Raw genomic sequence first — 23,620 nt, forward strand, 5'->3', positions numbered from 1 at the left:
TTCCACGAGAGATTTTTTTTACACTTCTGCTACATTTATGTGAAGACTTTGTCTTATTATTCATGATGTAATAAACACTTATGATGATTCTATTTATAATTTGTCGGCTTATATGTGTGACTGATCTCTGGGCACACATAAGATTATGCATCCCATTTTATCCTTAAAATCGGGTGTGACACCCGTAGAATCACTCCTCTAAGACAATCAGCGCCCATGAAGAATCAGAATCAAACAGAGCTCTTCCAAACAGGCCACTATATGATTTTATAAATATAAAGATACCTTTTATATTAAAGTTGTATCTATCGATGAGATAACAACTTTTAGTTTTAAGGCCTTTCATTTGAGATCCATAAGATACTCAAGTAAATAATACAAAATTTAAGGGGCATATTAATCGCATACCAAAGCTTATCTTTTTAGAAAAATCATGTATTTCTTATTTGATGTTGCAAAAAATACTTTTTAAATGAAAGATGTAGATCTTATCGAGCTACACCTTTCATATAAGAAGTATTTATTCAACATCATATGGAAAGGTATGGTTTCTCTAGAAAGATAAGCTCTGCAACATGATTAATATGTCCCTTAAATTTTGTATTATTTTCTAGATCATCTTAACGATCTCAAATGAAAGGCCTCAAAACTAAAAAGTTGTTGATCTCATTGATAGCTATAACTTTGATATAAAAACTATCTTCATTTAACACCATAAAAGAAATATATAATTTTCATGAGGCGACAAGCTCTGGTACATGATTAATATGCTGCTGAAATTTTATATTATTTTCTCAACCATCTTAACAATCTCAAATGTAAAAACTCAAAACTATAAACTTGTAGATCTCATTGTGAGCTACAACTTTGATATAAAAAGTATGTTCATTTGACACCATACAAAAAGGATATTATTTTATAAGATGACAATACGCGATTATTATGCTGCTCAAATTGTATATTGTTTTTTTAACATTCTAACTTGCTCAAATCAATAAATTCAAAACAAGAGAGTCGTAGATCTCATCGAGATCTACAATTTTCATATAAAAACAATCTTCATCCGATGTCATATCGAAGAGTTATGATTTTTTCAAAGGTTGAGTATGTCATGCAACTCCTCGTGGCGCGACAAAATAATACTGTTACGCCAACGGAACTAGTGTGACAAGGCTTTTTCTACGTCGAAAGTGCCGTCCAACATGGCAAATCTTGTCGCGCCAACGCATGTGGCGGGACAGCCAGACTGTCGCGACCAAATGAGTCAGATGTGCAAAATTTTTCTAGGAGCGGTTATTATTAAAATATTCAATAAAAAACTAAAAATAAATAAAAAATGCCAAGGCCAACTTGTCTCCATGATCCTGCCTCGTCTTTGATTTCCTGAGTTAGTCTTATCGAAGGGAGTTGGACACCTCTGAAAAACCCTGCCGTTCCTCTCATTCCAAATTCGCTAAGGGATGAGGATTACAAATGTGTAGAAGATTAGTCATTTCTGTTTGATAGGGATTTGCAGTTACAGATCCACCAATCGACCATGGAATCCTCTGATGATGCGTTCAGAGGTCGGGGAATTGACATAATCGACCAATTTTATCCACCATCTAGCAAAGGCCATAAGTTCATGGTGGTGGCGACGGATTATTTCACCAAGTGGGTTGAAGCAATCCCATTGAAGACGGTTATGTCCCAAAACATGATTGACTTTGTCAAAGAGCATATCATCTATTAGTTTGGGATCCCTCAGACTATCACTACCAACTAAGGGGCAATGTTCATTTCTGAGGAGTTCGAGAGCTTTGCTGTCAGTACAGGATTCCAATTATTAAACTCTTTTCCCTACTACGCTTAGGCCAATGGACAAGCAGAGGCGTCTGATCAGACATTGATTAAATTGATCAAAAAGAAGATAATCGATCGACCAAGGAAGTGGCACTTAACATTGAATGAATCATTATGGGCCTATCAGATGGCATTCCATGGATCAACTAAGTGCTCTCCTTATGAATTAGCTTGTGGACATGTAGCCGTTCTTCCTTGGGAGATCAGAACTGGATCACAGCATATTAAATCTCAAGAAAATCTAATAGCATATGATTACAAAGTTTTGATGATGGACGACCAGGAAGATCTAAATTGTCATCGTCTTCACGCTTTGGAAAACATCGAAGCTAACAAACTAAGGATCACCAAGTATTATGACAAGAAAGTCAAAGCCAAGCAGTTCCATGAAGGCAACTTTGTTTGGAAGCTGATCCTACCAATTAGGACCAAAGACAGCGCATATGGGAAGTGGCCACCTAACTAGGAAGGGCCTTATCGTATTACTCGATGCATGCCTGGCAATGCTTCTATGAAACGCTAGAAGGTGAAGAATTCAACAAAGCGCTCAATGGAAAGCACTTCAAGAAGTATTATCCCAGTATTTGGGTCGATGCTTGAATTAGCCGATTGAATTTTCAATCGAGCTTTTACAACCGATATAAGGAAATATCGCCTTCAGAACAAAAATGAATAACTAAAATTCAGCCTAAGGAGGCAAAAGCCAATGCGGTATCCATCGCCTGTAGTACAAAAAATAAAAAGGGAGATCCGCCTTGCATAAGGAAAAATCGCTTCAAACATAAAAGGTTTATTCGCCAGTTTTCTATTACAATCTAAGGGCCGAGAAACACTTTGTTCACAATGTCTCCGGCCAGGGGAGAGAAAGCTATGGTATCGATGGCATTGGAGAAATCCTCAATCAAGCTCTCATGGTCTTTAGGAGGGTCGCTCGCTGGAAAACCATGTGGAAGGAGTTGAAGCTCGCATCCAGAGCGAACTTGCGCCATGGCCAGGGCAACATCAGCACCATGACAACACCATGAAGAGTAATCTCCCAGACACAATTCAGGATGTTTTGCAAACGGGTTGTCGGCACAGCACCCCTAGCATTGGCAAATCCTATCGCGTAACCTGAAGCCAGTTGGAGACTTTCAAGCTACGCTAACAAGGCTGATGAATCCAAAGGAGAAACAGTCAGAGTTCTGCGAGATCAGGGTTGTGAGAATAGAAGTAGCGGCAAGAAATCTCACCTATGATTCTAGCCTCAGTGTTGGCCAACCTCGCTTGAGCAGAGTTGGCCCTTTTCTCTGAGATGGTGAGGGCATCTTGTAGAGCATTCAGTTGGAAGTCCATGCGCCCAAGATCGCAAGCCGCATTGGAATACCATGCCCGAGCCTTATCTCTCTCCTGAAGAAGTTGGCGGACGTCGTTCCCATGGGAATCAGAGGATCCCATGGAGGAGTTTACTAGGGCCACCACCTGCAAGCCGCAGGGACCAACGATCGTGTGGGGAAGGAGGCCACCATTCAAGTTGGCCTTGTAGATATGAAAGGTTAGATTAATCCACTCAAGGATCACAAAACCATGTTCATCCTTACTCTTGGAGACGAGAACACTGGTATGGTGGCACGAACTCATCAAGAATCTCATCGGTGGGTCGCTTGCCATTCTTCATCTCTACAGAAAAGATGATGATTTTGGATCTAAAGATGAGAGCAGCAGATCATGCTCAGGACACAAGAAAATCAAGATGTGACAGATTGGTTTCTTGTCCACGGCCATGGCCCATATTTATAGCCTAGAAGATATGACGATAGACCTCCTCAAGGCTACACAATCAGAATCAGTTATGGAAAGGAATCATCACTCCAGAAATCAAGGGAACTATTTGCGAAAAATTAAGAGATGCAACAGATTCAAATTTATTGCTTTCCATGATTATAATACCTTGGATCCTAGAGGGTTGTTACAAAAAGGATTACACCCAAAACCGACTAGCCAGTCCAAGAAGACTTTATTGGATTGAAGAGAGTCTAAACCCCACAAAGCCAAAAAACGTCGCATCGGCTAAGAGATGGAAGTAGCATCAGGGGGAGAAGGAAATAGACCTATTCATCAAGAATGCACTAGTCAACTTCACAGGCTTCTTGGCATAGGCAGAGTAAATAAGGGGAAGGTGTCCACACATTCAAGCCCTTGCAAACACTGGGACAGCCTCATACCGATGGTGAGAAGACTCAGATGATATCACAAGAATTCTTCTTAACATGACAATTGGTTTCCTTGCTTGACAGGGCACTAAAATGGACGACACAATCACCCTGAACACAAGAATTCTTCTAGCCACTAGGGGTTTTCATTGTGAAGCATTGGTACAAGGAGGATCTAACAAAGCTGAGGGCGCTTGGAGAAGCAAAAGTGAGAGGGACATGGCTGGATTGTTGGGTCGTTCTCATCAAGATTAGATGAGTATTTATAGTCGACCAGAGAAATCAAATCCAAACGCCCGTGAAGCAATAGTGCACCCATGGAACTTTGGGACGTAGGATGCCAACAAAGAAGTGGCATACCCATGAAGCATGCAAACGACCAAGAGCGTAAAGAGAAACAAACCCTGTGAGCCCTAGGATAAAGTTCTCGGTCCCTATTGAAGACATATTGATGGCCTCAAAATAGCACAGAATGATAATTTTGGAATAAAATCACTTTTATCCCAAAATTGGGGGCATGTGTTGACACAGAAATTTAGTTCAAGATAGAGAGTCCCTGAAGACAAGAAATTATCAAGGAAGGTCGAGTCCTCCAATCAAATCGGCTAAACAGATTTCTAGATCAGCTTGCATGACGACATCAAGGGAATGAGCCCTATCAACAGGATCAGCATGCCACAGAGTGAGATGACACGTCGGACTCCACAGAAGAGGAAGATTGGAGTCCAAGTTATCTTAAATTAGGAAGTTTTGATTTTCTTTTCCAAGTTTGTAACCAGTCCTATTCGATGTCGTACCGAAGAGTTATGATTTTTTCAAAGGTTGAGTATGTCATGCAACTCCTCGTGACATGACAAAACAATACTATTATGCCAATGGAACTGGTGTGACAAGGTTTTTTTACGTCAGAAGCACCGTCCAACGTGGCAAATCTTACCGTGCAATGCATCTTTCGGGACAGCCGGACTGGCGTGACCAAATGGGTCAGATGTGCAAAATTTTTCTAGGAGCGGTTATTATTAAAATATTCAATAAAAAAAGCTAAAAATAAATAAAAAAATGCCAAGGCCAACTTGTCTCCATGATCTCGCCTCGTCTTTGATTTCCTGAGTTAGTCTTATCGAAGGGAGTTGGACACCTCTGAAAAACCCTACCGTTCCTCTCATTCCAAATTTTCTAAGGGATGAGGATTACTAATGTGTTGAAGATTAGTCATTTCTGTTTGATGGGGATTTGCAGTTACAGATCCACCAATTGACCATGGAATCCTCTGATGATGCGACAAGATCGAAAAAACCAAAATTGCGGAAAGATCTAAGGCCTTGTTTAAATCCAGGGTGTAAAGTTTTGGGGTGTCACATCGGGGGTCACATGGGGTGTCGCATGGGGTGTTTGGATACTAATCTCCTACAACTTAAAAGACTAAAAGTAAGACTATTTTTTGGTGTGACTTTTTTTTGGGTCGCTCCTCCCTTCCGGCCATGCGATACCCCGCGCGATAGAAAAAGAAACTGCCATCCCTACGATCCCCGCCTGCTTTGAAGGAAACAAATCAATCACCTGAGGCCACATGCATGGAAGGAAACAATAATCATGCATGGAAGGAAACAATTGGCAAAGATCAAGCAAGATTCCTCCCTTCCAGCCATGCGATACCCTATGCGATAGAAAAAGAAACTGTCATCCCTACGACCTAGAACTAGGAGATAGGTTGCCCGATCGAAAGCATCAGGAGCCCTTCTTATGGTGTAAGAATGACTGAATGAGAGATGGATCCCTAGACGGGTGCCTTGGCTGCCCTTATATAGAGTTTGGGGCCAGGGCATATACAAAGAAGAAGGTTCTCCCGACCGAAGGGTCATGAGCTTGATGGAGGTCCTAGCTAACATGGCTTGCCAGTTACACCGTCTTGTGGATTACGTCTGGGCGTGGTTGTCGTCATGGTCTTGCGGCCACGTCGCGACATGGTGTGACTGTTGACACAAAAATTTGGTTCGAGATAGGGAGTCCCTGAAGACAAAAAAAAATATCAAGGAATGTCGAGTCCTCCAATCAAATCGGCTAAATAGATTGCCAGATCAGCTAGCATGACGACATCAAGGGAATGAGCCCTATCGATAGGATCAGCAAGGCACGGAGTGAGAAGACACGTCGAACTCCGCAAAACGAAAAGATTGGAGTCCAAGTTATCTTAAATTAGGAAGTTTTGATTTCTTTTTCAGAGTTTGTAACCGGTCCTATTCGACCAGGACTCGCAGTCAGGCCGTGGGTATAAATGTTGAACCCCAGCCATTGTAATGGACATCTCCAACGATCAACACAAATCAGTACCTTTACTTTTTGACTCATGCCACCCCTTAGGAGTAGGAGTAGAGTAGATTTCGACGAGTTCTTCAGCAAGCGGGGCTACCCTCGGTTAGGTCCGATCTCCGGTTTATCTATAAGTATACATCATAACTTATATTGCATTTGTAAGGCTGCCCTCGGTTAAGTCTGATCTCTTACAAGCTTGATATAAGTTAGTTATTATCAGTTAATTGTAAGGCTGCCCTCGGTTAAGTCTGATCTCTTGTAATTGCTGATAGTTATACTCGATTCTTAACAAAATTCGCACGGCTGCCCTAGATTAAGTCTGATCTCATATGAATTTTGATATGAATCCCCTGCCCGGTTAAGATTGAGATAGATCGGCTTTGTATTTTTTTGAATCATCATCTCATCGCACTACATTGTTTACAACCTGCTTTGACGATGGTTATTGCTAGTCTAGCCTTTCTAATCTGATCTTGATCAAAGATAGTGTGTGGTCATGGCATGTTTAGCTTGTTAATTGATGAGACCTGGTCTACTTTTATGGCTGCATTGGTTAGGTCTGACCCCCACTGCTAGCATCATAGACTGGAAATCATTAGGTAGTAAGCCTTGCTTATGGCCAAGCATAGTCTCTAGCTGCATGCTATGTCTGCATTGGCTATTTAGCCGATCGTCTGAGCTTTCACGATCATAGTATGTTCCCGTGATCTCGTTAAAGCATTTATAGATCTATATGCTTTGAAGGTTTAATTTGTTATCCTTATTATGGTTGCATCGGTTCAATCTGACCCCCACTAATAAAGATAGTAGATTAGATCTGATAGGTGTACAGGACTATACACGTTTAGTGGTTGCATGGTTGCATGATATGACCCTTCTTTCGTTGGAATAAGCTATTTAGCCGATAGCCTATCTTTTGAGAATATATAGTGGCTGTCTACACGCTTTTTACTTGTTTTTGTCTTGGTTAAAAGCTAGTATGTTTCTCAATCAAATCATATGCTTTCATGTCTATCTTTTTACATCTTATGCATGCTTTCATGATAATCAGTAGGTTAGATCTATGTAATTGAGTAACTAATGATTGTCGATATGCTTGTTTTACTTATCATACATCATGAACATGCTGGATATCAGCTCTCTAGTCGATAGCCTTGTCTTACTAGCCACTTGGCCACACATTTAAAACTATCTAGACAAATGACTGGCATGTTCCACCTTAAATTACTAATCAATCTTGCTCCCTTGTCAATTGCAGGTCAAATTGACAAGCACTCCCCCAAGGTCATGACCGTCCGGTCTGATGGTGCCCTTCCTAAGCCCAGAGCAAAACCTTAGGATCTGCTCCGTGTGGCCTCTCCCCGGCGTTGATCACTGTGTTCCCGGCATCGATAGTGATGTGGTGCTACTATGCCTACCATGGTGGCACTGTAGGCACGGTGGTGAATCGCTAGCCGTCCTATGCAATGTGGTCCTCGTCGTGGTCTTCGTCATCACATCCTGGTTTCCGGGGGCGTCGTACAGGAGTTGTTAGCTGCCCCCGGGTCATCAATTGCCTTGTTAGTTTGAAGGGCTGAGGGTCACGATCCTGATCGTTGGGGTCATGGCTCCTGATAGGTTGGATGGCCTCTAAGTCAAGGCCTTTGTCATGGATCCCATCCCATGGTGGGTAGAATCGTACATGCGTCCTATCGACCATATTTGGATGGTGGATCGTCGTACCGGTTGTAACTGCCATGCGGTGTTGTCATGTTTGTGTAGCGTTGAAAGGTCCCTAGTTTAGTTTTGGTATTTGAGTGGCAACCTAGGTGGACTAATTGTGTTTAAAGTGAGATACATAGGTGATTTGTCCATAGGTACATGTGTGTGCCCAATACATGCCATAGTGTTTGGATGGCTTGGACATGGTGCAAAGCTCACACATGTGATGAAGGAGCTCATTGCATATGAGACATGACATGGAGTCATGTGATCAAGGTGGAGAAGATCAAGACAAGACTTGGCTTGATGGACCGGTTGCAAGTGTGAAGGGCAAGTTGAGTGATGACTTGGCGCCGATGGACCGAGGCAACGGTGAAGAGCAAGTGAAGTCAAGATCAATGAACCAATACAGTCACATGATGATATGAAGTGGATCATATCATTTGCTGATTGGTTAGTGCATATGTTGCATCGACATTGACATCGAAGGAGATGGAATGAAATGCGCAAGGCAAAGGTATAACATAGGGTATTTCATTTTACCGGTCATAGGCATGTAGGGAAGTTGATGGCCGGGTTTAGGATAGATGGCCGTACTATTAAGAGGGCAAACTTGTTTGCATATCGGTCATCTAGTGCCACTTGAGCGATCTAACTTTGCATACATGTTAGGATCGAGTGGCGTGGCAAGTTGAGTAGCTAACTCCTTTGGAAAATATTTGTGAAAATGCTAACACACTAGCACAAGTTGATGAACACTTCATGGTGTTGGCACATTTGCAAAGGCGGAGAAGTTGGAGTTGAAGTGGATCAACTCGGTGAAGAAAATGAGGAGTTCTAGGGGGATTGGGCTCTGCCTTGGCAGTGATTGAACTCTGTCCCCTATGTCCGGTCATCACTCGTAGAGAAGAGCGTGAGTTGGCAAGTGACCAGATGCTGGCTCAGTGGAAGACTAGACATGCAGGTGGTGAGTCCAGTCGCAGTGATGTACGCTGATGTCATGGTGCAAGGTGTAGTAGTGGCATGTGGCAGGAGGTGAAGGACCGAACTTAGGTGTTGCATCTGGTCATGACTAACCTAATGCATCCGGTCATGTTTCAGCATCTCTGGACTTGATCAGATGCTGGCTCATGGTGAGTCAGGTCATTTTGTCAACGCATTAGGTCACGGGCTTGGCGCCTCGAGCGCGCGTGTGAGCAGACATTGTGCGGGCACGTCCAGTCCTTGTAGGCCATGTCTGTTTGTCACTTGACCATTAGGATCATGCGACCATCATCAAACACTGGCGACACGTGGATGGCCAGGAGTGACTGGACGTAGGGCCTGGCGCGTCCGGTCATCACGACCGGCACGTCCGATCACTACATTTTTAGCCTAGTGAAGGGGTAATGGCTGGTTTAGCCCATGGGGCCATAAATAGAAGTCTTGGCTAGCCTTTGGCTGGTAGTTGAGCACACTAGAGCCTTGGTGGCTTACGTGGTGGTGATTGGGAGCCCTCTATCCACAACTACACTCACACCTTTCACAGCCACGTCATAACCCCTATCACAGTCTGATTTTGGCCTCGGTAGTAAGCTATCGGCAATAATAGTCATAGCCATCACTGTCGCTATCTGAGACTGACTATGATGTTCACTACACCACCGTTTTGGCTTTTCATCCATCTGTGATAAGGTCCTTACTTCTGTCATATTGGACCATGGCTCGCCTGTATGGGTATGCACTAACACCGCAGCATGGCTTATGATCCATCCGCGATCAGATCCTTATTCCGTCGCATTGAGGCCCGACCCTCCTGTGTAGGTGTACACTAACACCACCGTGTTGGCTTATGACCCATCCGTGATTAGGTCCTTGTTTCCGTCACCTTGGAGCATGACCCGCCTGTGTCAAGGTGAACATCACTGTCACTTCAACGAATGAACCGCCTGGTCATAGGGCATTGTCACCATCGCGTTGCAGTATGATCCACCCATGATGATCCTTTAGTTGTTGTTAGGTTACTAAATGATTCGGCGGTGATACACTATTGACCCTACTACATCAGACAAATAGTGGCGGTGATGACAAAACAACCAACGTCCTGTACATCCACTACAAGAAACCTATTAATACATGACGATTCAATTCCGTCACCGATCGCTAAATAACCGTCACAAAATAGCATCCATGACGGTTTTAGGTATCGTCATGTATTGAGCATCATGGATTGATGTGCATGATGGTTATTTGAAAACCATCATAGATTAACGCAATCCATGATGATTATAGACCGTCATAGCTTAGCCCGAGACCCACTTAGCCCAACCCAAGCCCAATGTTTGTGATAGAATATAACCGTCATAGATTGAATAGCCACATCATCATTTATATAATGACGTGGATGTTGACATCACAACAAATTGCCACGTATTTAGCACATCAATAGTATAATAACATTCATCACAAGATACACCAATCATACAATAGACATTTATTTATTCATATAATAATGAATAGCTGTATACAATGGTAATAATGAGTTGATGTATACAATGGATTCAGCATATACAAACTTATAGGCTAAAAAATACAATATACATGATAGAAAAAAATAATAAACTTTGATGTACTTCATCCTTCGACATGATGCAATGCGTTGAACGCGAAGACAGCCATGGACATATGACTTATCCACAGCAATAAACGATCTTGACAACCTGCAGGATATTTGGCATACTTGTGAAGCTCGCAGCAAGACCACCGATGGGACAAAAATCATACAAACAAGAATGATGGCACCAGGGAAAATTTGTTCTATTGAGCAGCAACAAAAAAGATCATCCATTATAGCTTCCACTATTAAATAAATGAAATTAACTAGTTAAAGAAAAAATGGTCGGACAAAAAGTATCCCCTCTAACAAATAATTCTTCCAGACTTCCCATTTCTACAAATATGACATGAATGATATGAGATTGCAGCTTTATTTTATTCAGTCCATCACGTTTCTTAAATATTATATTGCCATCATTGGACTAACAAAAAACCATCGTTGGACTACCTTAATTGCACTCTTTCAGTCGCTCAGACCATTCATTAGGAAAAAAATTACCTCAACACTATCTCACAATGCAACAACAGATAATTATCTAAGAGTAACAAATGCTGGTTTGGACTGAACAAATTGATATGTTCAATTTGATGGGTGTGCATAATTTTATCTCAATGGAAGAACCAATCCCTATAGCGATTACTTTTGCTCTACCAACTACAACAATGGTGTCCTAGGAAAACATACAAGTCTCAGAGATGGCAGAAAGATAAATGCAGAGGTAGCTAACTAACCTAGAACCAACAAGTAAACCACTGAACCAACAAATAACTCAAATAACCCATCTACATCTAGAAAGGTAGAGTTGATAGTGACCCTATAGGTTTTCAGTCTGAAAAATACATACAACAAGGAACTGATCTCCCTGCTGCAGACCTGCTTCTAGAAATAACAAGTTGCAGAACAAAATACAAATCAATGTGGTCAGGAGCAACTACTACTGTCAATTGGCAAAGGAAAAACAGCACATAAATGCTACAGACCAGAGATAAAGCTTGAATAATCACACAAGCAAGGAACTGATCATTAGCTAATGATTACATGAGAATTAATTCACCGTTTCACCTTGTAGCTTGAACATGACATTTCACCTATGTGAATCCACACTGCCCTGCATCATGAGATAAAAATGCTGCTGCTCAAACCTGTAGAAAACAGAGCTAAGCTATGCAGTGCCAAATTGCTGCTTATGCTGCCCAATAGTGGTCTAGCTGATGGCTTCAGTTGCTCTAAACTGCAGAGGTAAAATATCATGGAGGCTGTACATACCTTTCGACTCTGTAGACTGCATCTTGGACCTTCCTATGCAATGTCGCTTCCTTCTTTCTAGAGAGTAGAAATTATCATCAATAAAATAATTGCAGATTAATATGTGTGTACTATACAATCAGTACAAAAAATTAATTCTACTTCCAAGAGAGTGGCCTTAGAAATTAATCACAGTCAGACCAACGTCTCTACAGCAATCACAATCTCTGAAAAACTTAAACTATTGTCCTAGCTAGTTTACTCAGGAACCTTGAACATATGTTGATTGGTAATAATTTAATAAAAAACACTAGAGACATTCAGATTTGAACGCCACACATCACAGGTACAAGTAAATCTATGAGTGAATCTGCTATCCCATTGCTATCACATTATGACTATCATTACAAATCTGAAGGCCTTTTGTTCTCTCTTTTTTTATACATGTAAAGTGTCCAATGTCAATCAGCTCTCTTCCCTGTTCTCATGTAAGCATGAGTAAAATAATATGTTCCATCCAGGTTGGTTTGAAATATACTTAGATGGTTTTGTTATAACCTTGTGTAGGTAGCATTCTAATTTAATCATTCTAACAGTTCATGTGGCTTTGTTTTCAAATAATACAGTTCAGAATTGAGAGTCAACCGATGGTGTGTAAGCTTGAAACTTTATCTTGAAAGCATACAGGTCATTGTCTTTCCAAATTCTAGCCACCAGCTGATTTCAAGTACAGAAATTTAAAATAATATGCTGCTACTGAAACTAAGGGAAGAAAGTGATAAATCTGTACTTGATATTTGCTTGCAAGCAAATTAAATGGCACTACATAAGAAAGAGTCAAATGCAATTAGTAGTGAATAGGCACAAAAAAGGAAGGGGCAGTATTGGTATTTGGTAATAAAGTTATACTAATCTACAGTCCATTGCTCATGTATTAAGAAAATGTAAAGATCCCATGTGCAGTTAGTCTACAGGTCTATAGTTTACACAAGAGCAGAAGAAATAGAGCTCATGAAATTTAACTAGTACAGATCATAGTAGCAGGGAGTATTCATATGAACTCAGTAATGTGGGACATGTATATGCATTTGCTCAGAATTCAGTAATGTGGAACCTGTATATGCATTGGCCCAGAATTTAATTACAAGTTGAGAGCTGCACCTTTACTTAATATTGATGTCGACCTGCTTGTTTCCCTACAAACTGTCAATCAGCACTCTTTGCAATTCTACAAATGGTTTGTTCTGAAAGAATGTACAAAGTAAATCTACTAAGAAATAAACAGATAGCAGAAAAAAGAATTAAACAGATAGCAAAGTAAATAAGCACTCCTTGCAATGCTACAAAGTCAAGATATGAACAAAGAATTAAAGATATAGCAGAACAATATGTGGCTCTTAACACAGGCCCAGATTGATCGAATATAAAACAAAAATCAAATAGAAAGGGAACAAACCTGTCGGGGACCAATAGTAGGGTATCCCAGAAGGTGGAACCGATAACCACCGAACGTGAAAAACTTCTGGACGCATAAGGGCGCCATGTCATCCCTTGTTCGAGTGACAGGAGTTCGGTTCCGCCTCGTCCGACACCTTTGGGACGGGCTCGGTCTCGCCCGAGGGCCGAGGGATAAACTCCGTCTCGCCCGACGCCTTGAGGGTGGGCTCGGTCTCGCCCGAGGGCTGAGGGATGAATTCCGTCTCGCCCGATCCCGGAGGGGCAGGGTCAGCCTCACTCGACGCCTTTGTGGGATAACCCTGCCTCGCCCAAAGGCTCAAGGCTAATCTCCGTCTCGCCCGACGCCTATAGGGCGGGCTCGGTCTCGCCCGAAGGCTAAGGGATGGATTTCGCCTCGCCCGATCCCGGAGGGATAGGTTTAGTCTCGCCCAAGAGATAGGGATTGGTCTCCGTCTCACCCGACGGCCCAGAACGAGCCTCGCCCTGATCGATATCTATCCCTCATAATGATGGGTACAGGACGAGACAAGACGTTCGGGTCAACCATGACTCCAACGACCATACCCTGCGCCCTGGCAGGAAAAAGACTGCTAGGGAACGACAGGACTGATGCTTTAGACCCTTCCGGGCACTGCAGAGCCCAAAAGGTATTACAGGTGCGTGCACCTCACCCTGTAGAGTTGTAGGCGCCGCCTTCAGCTCTGGGACACGGAACCCAATGAAAATATACGATAACCGCTACGCTCCAATAACGGATTTGCTATCTCCATGAACGACGGATATTCCGTCACCACGCTGTGGACCCGAGGGAGCGGCGCCCTCTTCCCGACCCCTCAGGTCCTCCCAGTCAGAAGGCCTTGGCCACGGCGCTACACCGGACCCCGACCCTAAATTCTCCCAACAAGGAATCATGGGAACCAGAAGGCGTGCGGAGCAAGGCTGGGGGGAGGCTCATAAGTCAAAACCACTGTACTACAACCCATACCCTGCGCAGGGCAGCATTCTGTGACTAACCTGACATCCTACAGAGACATCGACAACATGGTAAGTACTTATCTTTCTTTGCACTCATCAGAATTGAGGACCTGGCCAGGTAGACGTGAGCCACAAGACTAAGTAGAGTACGCATCCTGGAACCCTCACCCTTGTAAAGCCATCCCCTTCATCTATAAAAGGGGATGCGCTTCCTCCATCAAGGAGACGGGAAAAAAGAGGACCGAACAATAGAACGCACTCACACACATATTCAAGCAGCTACGAAGCTCCTGACCACCTTTCAATCCTTCCATCAGAGACTTGGGACCAGTCCCTCTCTTGGCAGTTTATATCCCTTACTACAGACCGTTCACGGTGCTAATAACACAAGCAGCAACAAACTGGATGTAGGGACGTTCTGCCCGAACCAGTATAAATCCTTTGTCCTTTAGCGCACCATCCGAGCCTAACGCGCATTACTATAAATTTACTTGCCGGTGCTTGTACGAAACACCGACAAAACCTGTTCTTGATTTTCTTTGACAGGTTTTCCATGTCATGCTGCTGCCCAAGCCATGCCTCCTTCCTCCAAACACATATGAGCATGTAAATACAATTGTCAATAAGTTCATACACCAACTGAACATAAATCTATTTAGGTGACATGAAGATATGCTATAGGCTATTTATTTTCTTTAGCTACTGTAAGACTAGACAAATCTGGCTCGTTTTCAGCTTAGAAACAGTACAAATATCAATAAGCAAGTAAGACAACATTTGAACAAAGCACTCCGTTCTCTTCTATGGTAAACTATCTACTGATCTACTCTTTCTTTCTGTCCTCACTACTAAACATAAGTAATGAAACAGAACAACTGAACAAGTAGTTCTGCATTTTCAGAAATCAATAGAGAATATTGTTAGTAACTACATAATTATTTTGTAGGTGGAGTCTGACAAAATACTGTGAACATACTACTACCTCTTGTCACATTCATTTGACCTTCAAGTAGAGCTTACAAGCAACGTTGTTACAATGTAGTTAGAATGTCTAGCTTCTCTATCCCCTATGATCTCTATTAAACTGAAGCCTCACCATCTGTTACTCTATGTATAGCCTATTGATATTTTGCAAGAACAAGGATCTTCAACAACCAAGACTTGAGATCCAGAACCTACCAAGACGCCAGATCTAGAACATCGGTTCCTCGAGCAGGCTGAGCATTGCAGGTAAAGAATTGAGTTCCTAAGAGGCACACATAGTAGATGGATGAGGAGGGAAGCAGATGGGTGGGCACTTACACTGATGTCATCAATCTCCTTGTTGGACCTCTTGCTGAACCAGTAGCACCGCGCGCCGCCCAATTTGTAGCCCCACGCCACAACATCACTGCTTCTCCACGCCGCCGTAGCCCTGCGCCACCTCTGCTCCATGCCACCTGCCACGGGCCGTCGCGTCGCCGCAGTTCAATGCCATGACAACCCCACGTCACTGCTCCGTGCCGCTGCAACCTAGCTCGCTATTCCGCATCGCCACTACTCCATGACGCCAGCAGCCACCGTGCCGCTGTAGCCCCACACTACTCCTGCTCTATTTCGGGAGTTTGAGGAGAGAGAGGATGCGGTGGCCGGGTGGCGGTAAGTGAAGTTAAACGACTCGTGGAGGATCGAGAGGTAGGAGACGGAGGGAGAAGTATCGACTACGGATGGAAGGACCGAGAAGTGCGCGGTTGTGGGAGATCGAGAGGAGTATTGGGCTAGGGTTTGCCTTCATTCTTATACTCCAACGCCGGTAGTGGGCTGGAATGGGCCTTAATAACTGGTAGTGGTACATGTTCAATTACTTAGTGACATTCTTATAATTCGTCACGAAGAATCCATCATGGATTAAAGGATTTCTTGTAGTGATCCAACGGTGGCAGAATTGCTTCTGATTTTCACACTGTATTTACTAATTCAGCTAGGCCTTAATAACTTATTGAACACACACCATAAAGATATAATCATTACACATCATTCATCATGTCCACAATGAAGAGTACTTGTTATAATAAAAATGCTCGACACTAACATAACAACTATGTCAATTGATGAATTAACACAAACGGTACATAGATAGCATAATAAAGGTTCTGCTCCCTACAAACTTACGTAAGATAGATGTGCTCCACTACTTCAGATTGGCACTCTTTGATTAGCTTGGCAGCCAATGCACGATGGAACTCCTCTTCTTCCTTCCATAGCAATTGCAGGAAAATCATTCAAAAGCACTAAGACTCCAAAACCCACACAATGCAAAGCAACAGAATTAATAATTAATAATATTCAACATACCATTGGTTTAGTTACCAAGCCAAAATTGGACTATATATAGACTCAAAACAACTCCCTACCTGAACAAAGACATGTCCTAGCAACAAAATACGGCATATGTACCTTTACTACTCTGCTAATGACTGTGCATGAACAAGGGAACATACGGAAGATAGTGAGGTCCATTGATACATAGACTCTAGGTAGGTCTAGGATAGCATATGACCCATGTAGGGAGGACATGAACTTTTCTGTGGTTCATGTCATATGGAAGTAGTTTTCTGTCCTCCCCAACAAGGAAAATCAAATTCCATTCAAGGTGAACTGCAATCACTCTATACTCCGCGTCACAAACCTCGTAACCAAATTCAATATTGTTCTGTCCAAATATCTCTAGCGTGGTCACCGTATGCTTCAATGTCCATCTATTACTACCATAGTCTTTAAGGATCCAGATTGAAAGCTGTGTCATAGTGTAAATATCAGCAGTACATAAACACAACTGACCCTGGGCTCCATGGATGGAGATTGCAACACCACGTGGCTTCTCTATTTTCGTCCAACCAAATTCAATATTGTTCTATCCAAATATCTCCAGCGTGGTCACCGTATGCTTCAATGTCCATCTATTACTACCATAGTCTTTAAGGATCCAGATTGAAAGCTGAGTCATAGTGTAAATATCAGCAGTACATAAACACAACTAACCCTGGGCTCCATGGATGGAGATTGCATCACCACGTGGCTTCTCTATTTTCGTCCATGTCTTTTCGTCCATACCAACAACAACGATTTGGGAGAACTCAAGCTAGTGCATGAAACCATTAAGAAACACACTTGTCGCATATGTGAATACTATAATACCATCGTCCCATTCAGATTCTTTCAAGATCCAAGCTACACTCTTAGATGAGTAGATGTTCACACCTATGGACTCACCCTCCCTCATCTTCCCATATACAAACACATGGAAGTGTGAGGAGACTGTCAAATCAAACCCCAAGTGAACCTCACCACAAGAACGGAGGATTGCAGACAATAGAGCGACACCCAAAAAACCAGCAGAGGATGCTGCTGCTGCAGCAATCTAAGACGACAACATCGTGAATGGGGAAGGGCAAGAAGGTCAAGGAGGGGTGTTCACCGGTGATGCTGGCAAAGTGGTGTTTGCCTTTCTAGGTGCGATAGAAGAATCCAACAACAATCTGGGGCAGCTCCTTTCGGTACTCGGTGTCCGAGATGAGGTGATTCCAAGAGCGACAGACACACTTGCAGCTACACAAGGATTGGGCAGTGAGCTAGCGGAGGATGAGGACCAAGACATGGTCTATTAGGATACCCACTCCCTTCATCTTGTTGGAGACCTCCTCCATCTTGACAAGGATCTACTAGAATGGTAGACACACACTAATTAGATGGAAGCTTGCTTCCTACTTACATGAGTGAAGAGGGGAATAAAAATCCAAGAAACATGGATAAGGGAAGTGCGAAAGCATTACCCTTGCATTGAGATCTTGCAGCAGTGAGCTCGAGCGGGCATGGCAGTGAGTACCACCTTGGTCACTGGTGGATCTATGTAGGGTGGTGAGGCATACCAGTGGCGCGGTGCGGAGCACTGATTATCGGTGGTGAGCGGCGGTGATGGGGAATTGTAGCACTAAGGAGGAGGCAGATACGGTGGGAAATCAGTCTTTGTAAGCTAAAGTCGGGGCCGTGGCAATGCAAATTTGAGCAAAACTTTGTAAATATGCGTAGGAGATTTAGGTGGGCTTGGAAATTGATGATACTGGTGCCATCCTGACTGTCTAGAAGCAGTGGTGAAGTCTGCCGATGGTGATGGTTGTGTGTTACGAATATCACCTAACGACGGATGTGACATACGGTCACGAAATCTAAGGTGCTCGGGGGCTACCATCACACTACCAGTCGTAGAGGACCGCTTCCCCATCACTCAAAATAAACATCGTAGCAAAGATAAGGAAGGTCCCCAAAAATATATAAGTTAAGAACATTTCATATTTCATGTAAATAAAACATACATATTCTACGCTAAAAATTCAGTACATAACATAAAATCCTACTACAAGACTAGCTTTAGCAAGATGCGGATGACCCTCCATCAGGCCTTCTGCTAGGCTTGTAGTAGGGGCCCTTTTCCATGCAGCGAGTAGTTTGCTGTGTTAATTAAAATATATATAGTTAATTTTGATTGGTGACAGAAACTACATAGTGACTTATAAAAAATTGAAAGAAGGTTGATCACAAAAACGTCATCACACAGAGTTATTATTTCTTTAGTACCTTCTCCTTCCGTTCTTCCTTGTCGGCCCTATTGGCCGTGTGGCGCTTGTCCCTGCAAGCCTTCACCGCCTGATTGCCGCTATAGTCCCCAACTCCACCAAGCTCACAATCACGGGCCATGGCGTCGTTGCTCAGGATATACATGGCCAAAGCACTATGCTCTGGCCCAGAGATCACCTCGCCTCTGTGAGACTTCCCATTCGCGTGCTGTAGCAACTCGCAAAGACTCTATGATGTCACTTTCTTGCCAGGGCAAAAAGGACATATAAAGGTGCCCTCGCCATGACCACAAAACCTGATGCCTCTATTGGAGAGGCTGAGTAGGATCTCGCTCTCTTACTCTTCGAATTCAAAATCATCTAAACATGAGTTTTTGATCTTGGAGTCACTGTGGCCGGCCATGATTGCGGAGATAGTTGAAGAAAGAAAGAGAAAGATCAACCACAAAATGTTGCAAGTTCAGAGTGGAGAAAGCAACACACCGCACTCCCTTCTTATACGAAGCAATGGCAATGATTCTCATGGCAACGTCGACTTCCCTAGGCGCATGTTTCCCATCAATTCGCCTCGCTGTGTACCGAATGCGTCCATTGAAAGGCGACCATTTGCTTGGTAGCGTTGAGTTCCCAAGGCATGTATTTCATGTCGCTTGGTTTGACAGCGTACCCAAACCGTTCGAAAACATTGAAAACACAACCACCATAATGGTCATCAATTAGGAGTGCAATTCACATGTAAGAACATGCCATACCCAACTACAATGTTGTGGGCTACGCTGTCGAGATCGCGTCCAATGTCCAAGATCAAGTGGCACAGTGTATTGCATGGCTAGATGATACTCTTTAAATAACTAGGAAACAACTCCATCACAATAAATCCTCCTCAATCAATCAAATTAAATTTCACAAAAAACTCCTTAATCAACATACGTCACACCGATGTGCCTCTCTAGCCTTCCAGCTCGCCATACCTCCATCCACGTGGGCAATCATGGCAGCGAGATAGCACCCCACATCGCTGATGGTGCTCCCTGTCGAGGTGAAAATTGAGATCGTCGGCCACCTCGCTGCTACCTCAGAGCTACCCATGGATGACCTCCGTAGCCTACGCACGGCATCTGTGATGACCCCATCATTGGTCGGCACGTGGCAGTGGGTCGGTGTAGACGTAGGGCGAGGTCATCGAACGACCTCATCAACTACTTCGCCCTCCTAGCTAGATTGACCCAGGTCGACAACCTAGAGGCTTGCTTGCTCACCGGGATACAAACCGTATTCACGGAAAACCATAGCCCCTGGCCATGCCTTGACTATCTTACCCACGCCGCTGATGGCAGGCACCATGTGGCGGCCTATCTAGTCGCCATATTTCTCTATAGGCACAATGGAGATGCCGACGTCGACAACACTACGAGGCGGTACATAAGATGGGTCGAGGGCGAGGAAGAATCATGGGCGGCGGCGGCAGGCGGCGATGGCAGACCAATGAGTAGGCGGCTAAGCAACAAGGGGTGTCGGCTATGCTGCGAGGCATCCGTGAAAGTGAACAAAATGATGTGGTGGTGCAGCAAGTGGCCGCCTCCACCGCCGGCATAGGTACGCGGTGCCTCCATGTGTAGGCGGCGACTACGACATTCCAAAAGGATGGGAAGAAAGGACTCTGTTTTGCAGCGAGGATTGTAGGCTTCGCCGAGAAATTATTTTGTTCAAAAAGGCAATTGGAATAGGAAACTAATTCACTCTTTACATGCAAGAGTGAATTATGAGTTAGGTTTTGATTTTCTGTATAAGTGTTGTACTACAGTACTCTTCAATATAAGTGTTCTACTATGGTCTCTGTAATTCAATATATAAGTGTTCTACTATGAATTAGTTAGGAAACTACTCCATAAATCAATATAAGTATTCTACAACAGTACTCTTTGCATTACTAACACTGATTCAGTGTTTGAAACGGCGACGAGAGTTGTCACACCACCGAGAATTGATGTCTAATTCCATATTCATCGCATAATAGAGTTCATCCGATCAAGTCTTGCATCACATTTTTTTGTGAGGAATTAAACTAAAAGCCAAGCAGAAAATAGTACATGTGATCACGTCCCTCTACTAAAAGCCAAGCAAAGGAGCCATTGGTGTTGAAATGTTATTGTAACACCACCATAACGCATGTGTGCACCAAATAAATAATTCAATTTGAAAACAAAACAAAGATCCGTGATCCATGCCATATGCGATGATTGTTCCATCCTCCCTTGTAAAGAAAATCATATTCCATTCTGAGTGAACTGTAATCATTGTGTACTCAGCAACCCAATCCACGAAACCAAATCTAATATTAATCCTTCCAAACAGGATCTGCGTGCTGACCGTATGCTTCAATGTCCAATTATTAGTACCATAGTCTTCAAGGATCCATATTGAAAGCTTGGAATCATTAGGACCAGCAATAGTACATACACACAAGTGACCCTAAGCTTGATGCATGGAGTGTTGAAGACCACTAGGCCTATCAATTCTACTCCATGTGTTTCCCTCCATATCCACAGCAAGTATAATAGAGTACTCCCAAAGTGCCCCATAATGTGCAGACAACCGTTAAGAAACACACTTGGCTATCTAAAAAATGTCACATCAATATCCTTGCCCCATTCAAATTCCTTATAGATCCATGCTGTAGTTTCAGATGAGTAGATCTCCACACCTGCGCACAAACCGTCGTCATCCACATACTCAATCACATGGAAGTGTGAGGAGCCTATCGGATTGAACCCCAAACGAGCCTCGCCAATAGAATCACCAACATCATGGGTGCTAGGCGGCAGTATATTAAACTTCTAGGTCATTGGATTGTAAACAACATAACGATATCCATCAGCCCCAAGGCACTAGCATAGGATGAGGTCGTTGTAGCAATCTGAGACAACTATATTGTTAGGGTTGAAGGGCAAGAATTCGAAGGAGGGGGAAAACACCAGAGACGCTGGTGAAGTTTTGATTATCGTTCTCACTATCATAGAAGAAGCTAGCCACAATCTGGGGCAGCACCTTACAGTTGTCGGAGATGAGGCAGTTCCAAGAGCGACAGACACATTTGCAAGAGAACACGAAGTGGGCAGAGAGGAGGTGGAGGATCTCTAGAACAAGATCCTCTGTGAGGCTGGCCTATGCGTTCCTATTGTTAGGGGCCACCTCCATTTTGAAGAGCCTACGATCGTCATTGTGCAGTATGATGAGAGCTTCCTTAGTAATAAGATCACTAAAGAGGAAAATGATCTGACAAAGATCCATCAGTGAAGTACGAAAGTGTTGGTATATTTAATGCACACAGATGAAACCACTGGCACATGGATACCGCTGTAGCTTTCACCTAGAAGTATTCCAAGTATTGTATCCATAGGGAAACATGTGAGACTAACTACGATCTAACTTAACTAGGGGTAGCAACAAGGTTAAGATAAATAGGAGCATAGAGAGGAAAACTAAGGTTCTCTAGTTCTGACTTGGGTAAGCTATGTCTTTTACTATTTAACTGGGGACATTACTTAAGGAAAGACATCAGTAGAGGATGCTTCCCAAAGTAACCACATCCTACTTGCCCTACAATCGGAAGGTGGACTACATAGGATTCAACGAGTCTATAAGAGTCACCCTCGCGAGCTACCACCGATCTAGAATGCAGGATGCATCCATAAGTAACCAGAGTCTAAGCACCATGCTTACACTACAATTACTACTTTACTCTTCCCGGATAAAGAATAAAGCACTCAAATGAGTTGTGAACTTGATGAATAGTATAAATAAGAAGCTACTTGAATCAGAAGTTGATTACCAGAGAAATCTCAAAGGCAAGCTCAGATAGAACTTGGATCCACCAAGGTACAAGCCATAGAGAGGGCATCGATAGGCTAGATCTCCTCCAAACTCTTCCCTCACTCTCCATCTCAGTATTATTTACAAGACTAGATCCTATGGAGGACTAATCCTCTCTTGGTAGCTGGCTCCGATCCTAAAGATATGAATTAGGGTTTCATGGATCTACTAAGGAAGGAGGGTAGGGGCTGATATATATAGGTCGAAGCATCAATCTTGAGCCCCTGGATCAAACCAACTTGAATAAATGATGAAGATTGGATCTCAATGGCGGTGGGAAACTAACTTTCAAAGCGGAGCCTGACTTGTGGGACCCATAGGTTGGTTGGCATGTAGGAGAGGCTGACCGGCCCCACATGGCATCCTGTCATGTTCTACTTCAGAGGAGAGCCTACTGGAGTCTTCTAGAATCTTCCCACGCTGTTTACACAACGGAATTCCGTAATTTCATTTGATGAATAGGTCCACCTTGACGGTTTTCTAGATAAACTCTGCTAAAAACACAGATTCACCAAAACTCTTGGGATTTATTAGTTTAAACCCTTACACCTATGTTTGGTGATGGAATTAAGTATAAATGTAGGTTATGTTGATGGTTTATAATTGGTGTTAGTGACCGTCAACAGAAAGCATACCCTTGCCTTTGGATCTATCAGCGGCGCGGCACAAGGCGTGCAATGGTTCACACAAATTACTAGAGGAACAATGCACCGGCCATGTGCGGGAGGTGGTGGTGGCATAGCATGAGGCATGCAATGGAGAGAGGAACAATGTGCAACCTTGAAGATATAGAAGTGTAATGGTGATGCAAC

At 43.2% G+C, this 23,620-nt stretch overlaps 2 long non-coding RNA genes across 2 annotated transcripts; both read right to left on the reverse strand.

Annotated features, from left to right (window-relative positions):
* Positions 1–10,565: 10,565 nt before the first annotated feature.
* On the reverse strand, positions 10,566–12,150 carry LOC136481763 (uncharacterized). Its single transcript, XR_010764839.1, has 3 exons — positions 11,911–12,150; positions 11,707–11,752; positions 10,566–10,747 (listed from the first exon to the last, which is right to left on the reverse strand). It is a non-coding gene; the product is annotated as an uncharacterized lncRNA (long non-coding RNA).
* Positions 12,151–13,050: 900 nt separating this feature from the next.
* Positions 13,051–15,575, reverse strand: LOC136481764 (uncharacterized). The gene is made up of 2 exons (XR_010764840.1): positions 14,846–15,575; positions 13,051–13,133 (listed from the first exon to the last, which is right to left on the reverse strand). It is a non-coding gene; the product is annotated as an uncharacterized lncRNA (long non-coding RNA).
* Between the last annotated feature and the right edge of the window lie 8,045 nt (positions 15,576–23,620).

Source organism: Miscanthus floridulus, chromosome 9 (genome assembly GCF_019320115.1).
Source record: "Miscanthus floridulus cultivar M001 chromosome 9, ASM1932011v1, whole genome shotgun sequence".
In the NCBI taxonomy this organism is placed as follows: Eukaryota; Viridiplantae; Streptophyta; class Magnoliopsida; order Poales; family Poaceae; genus Miscanthus; species Miscanthus floridulus.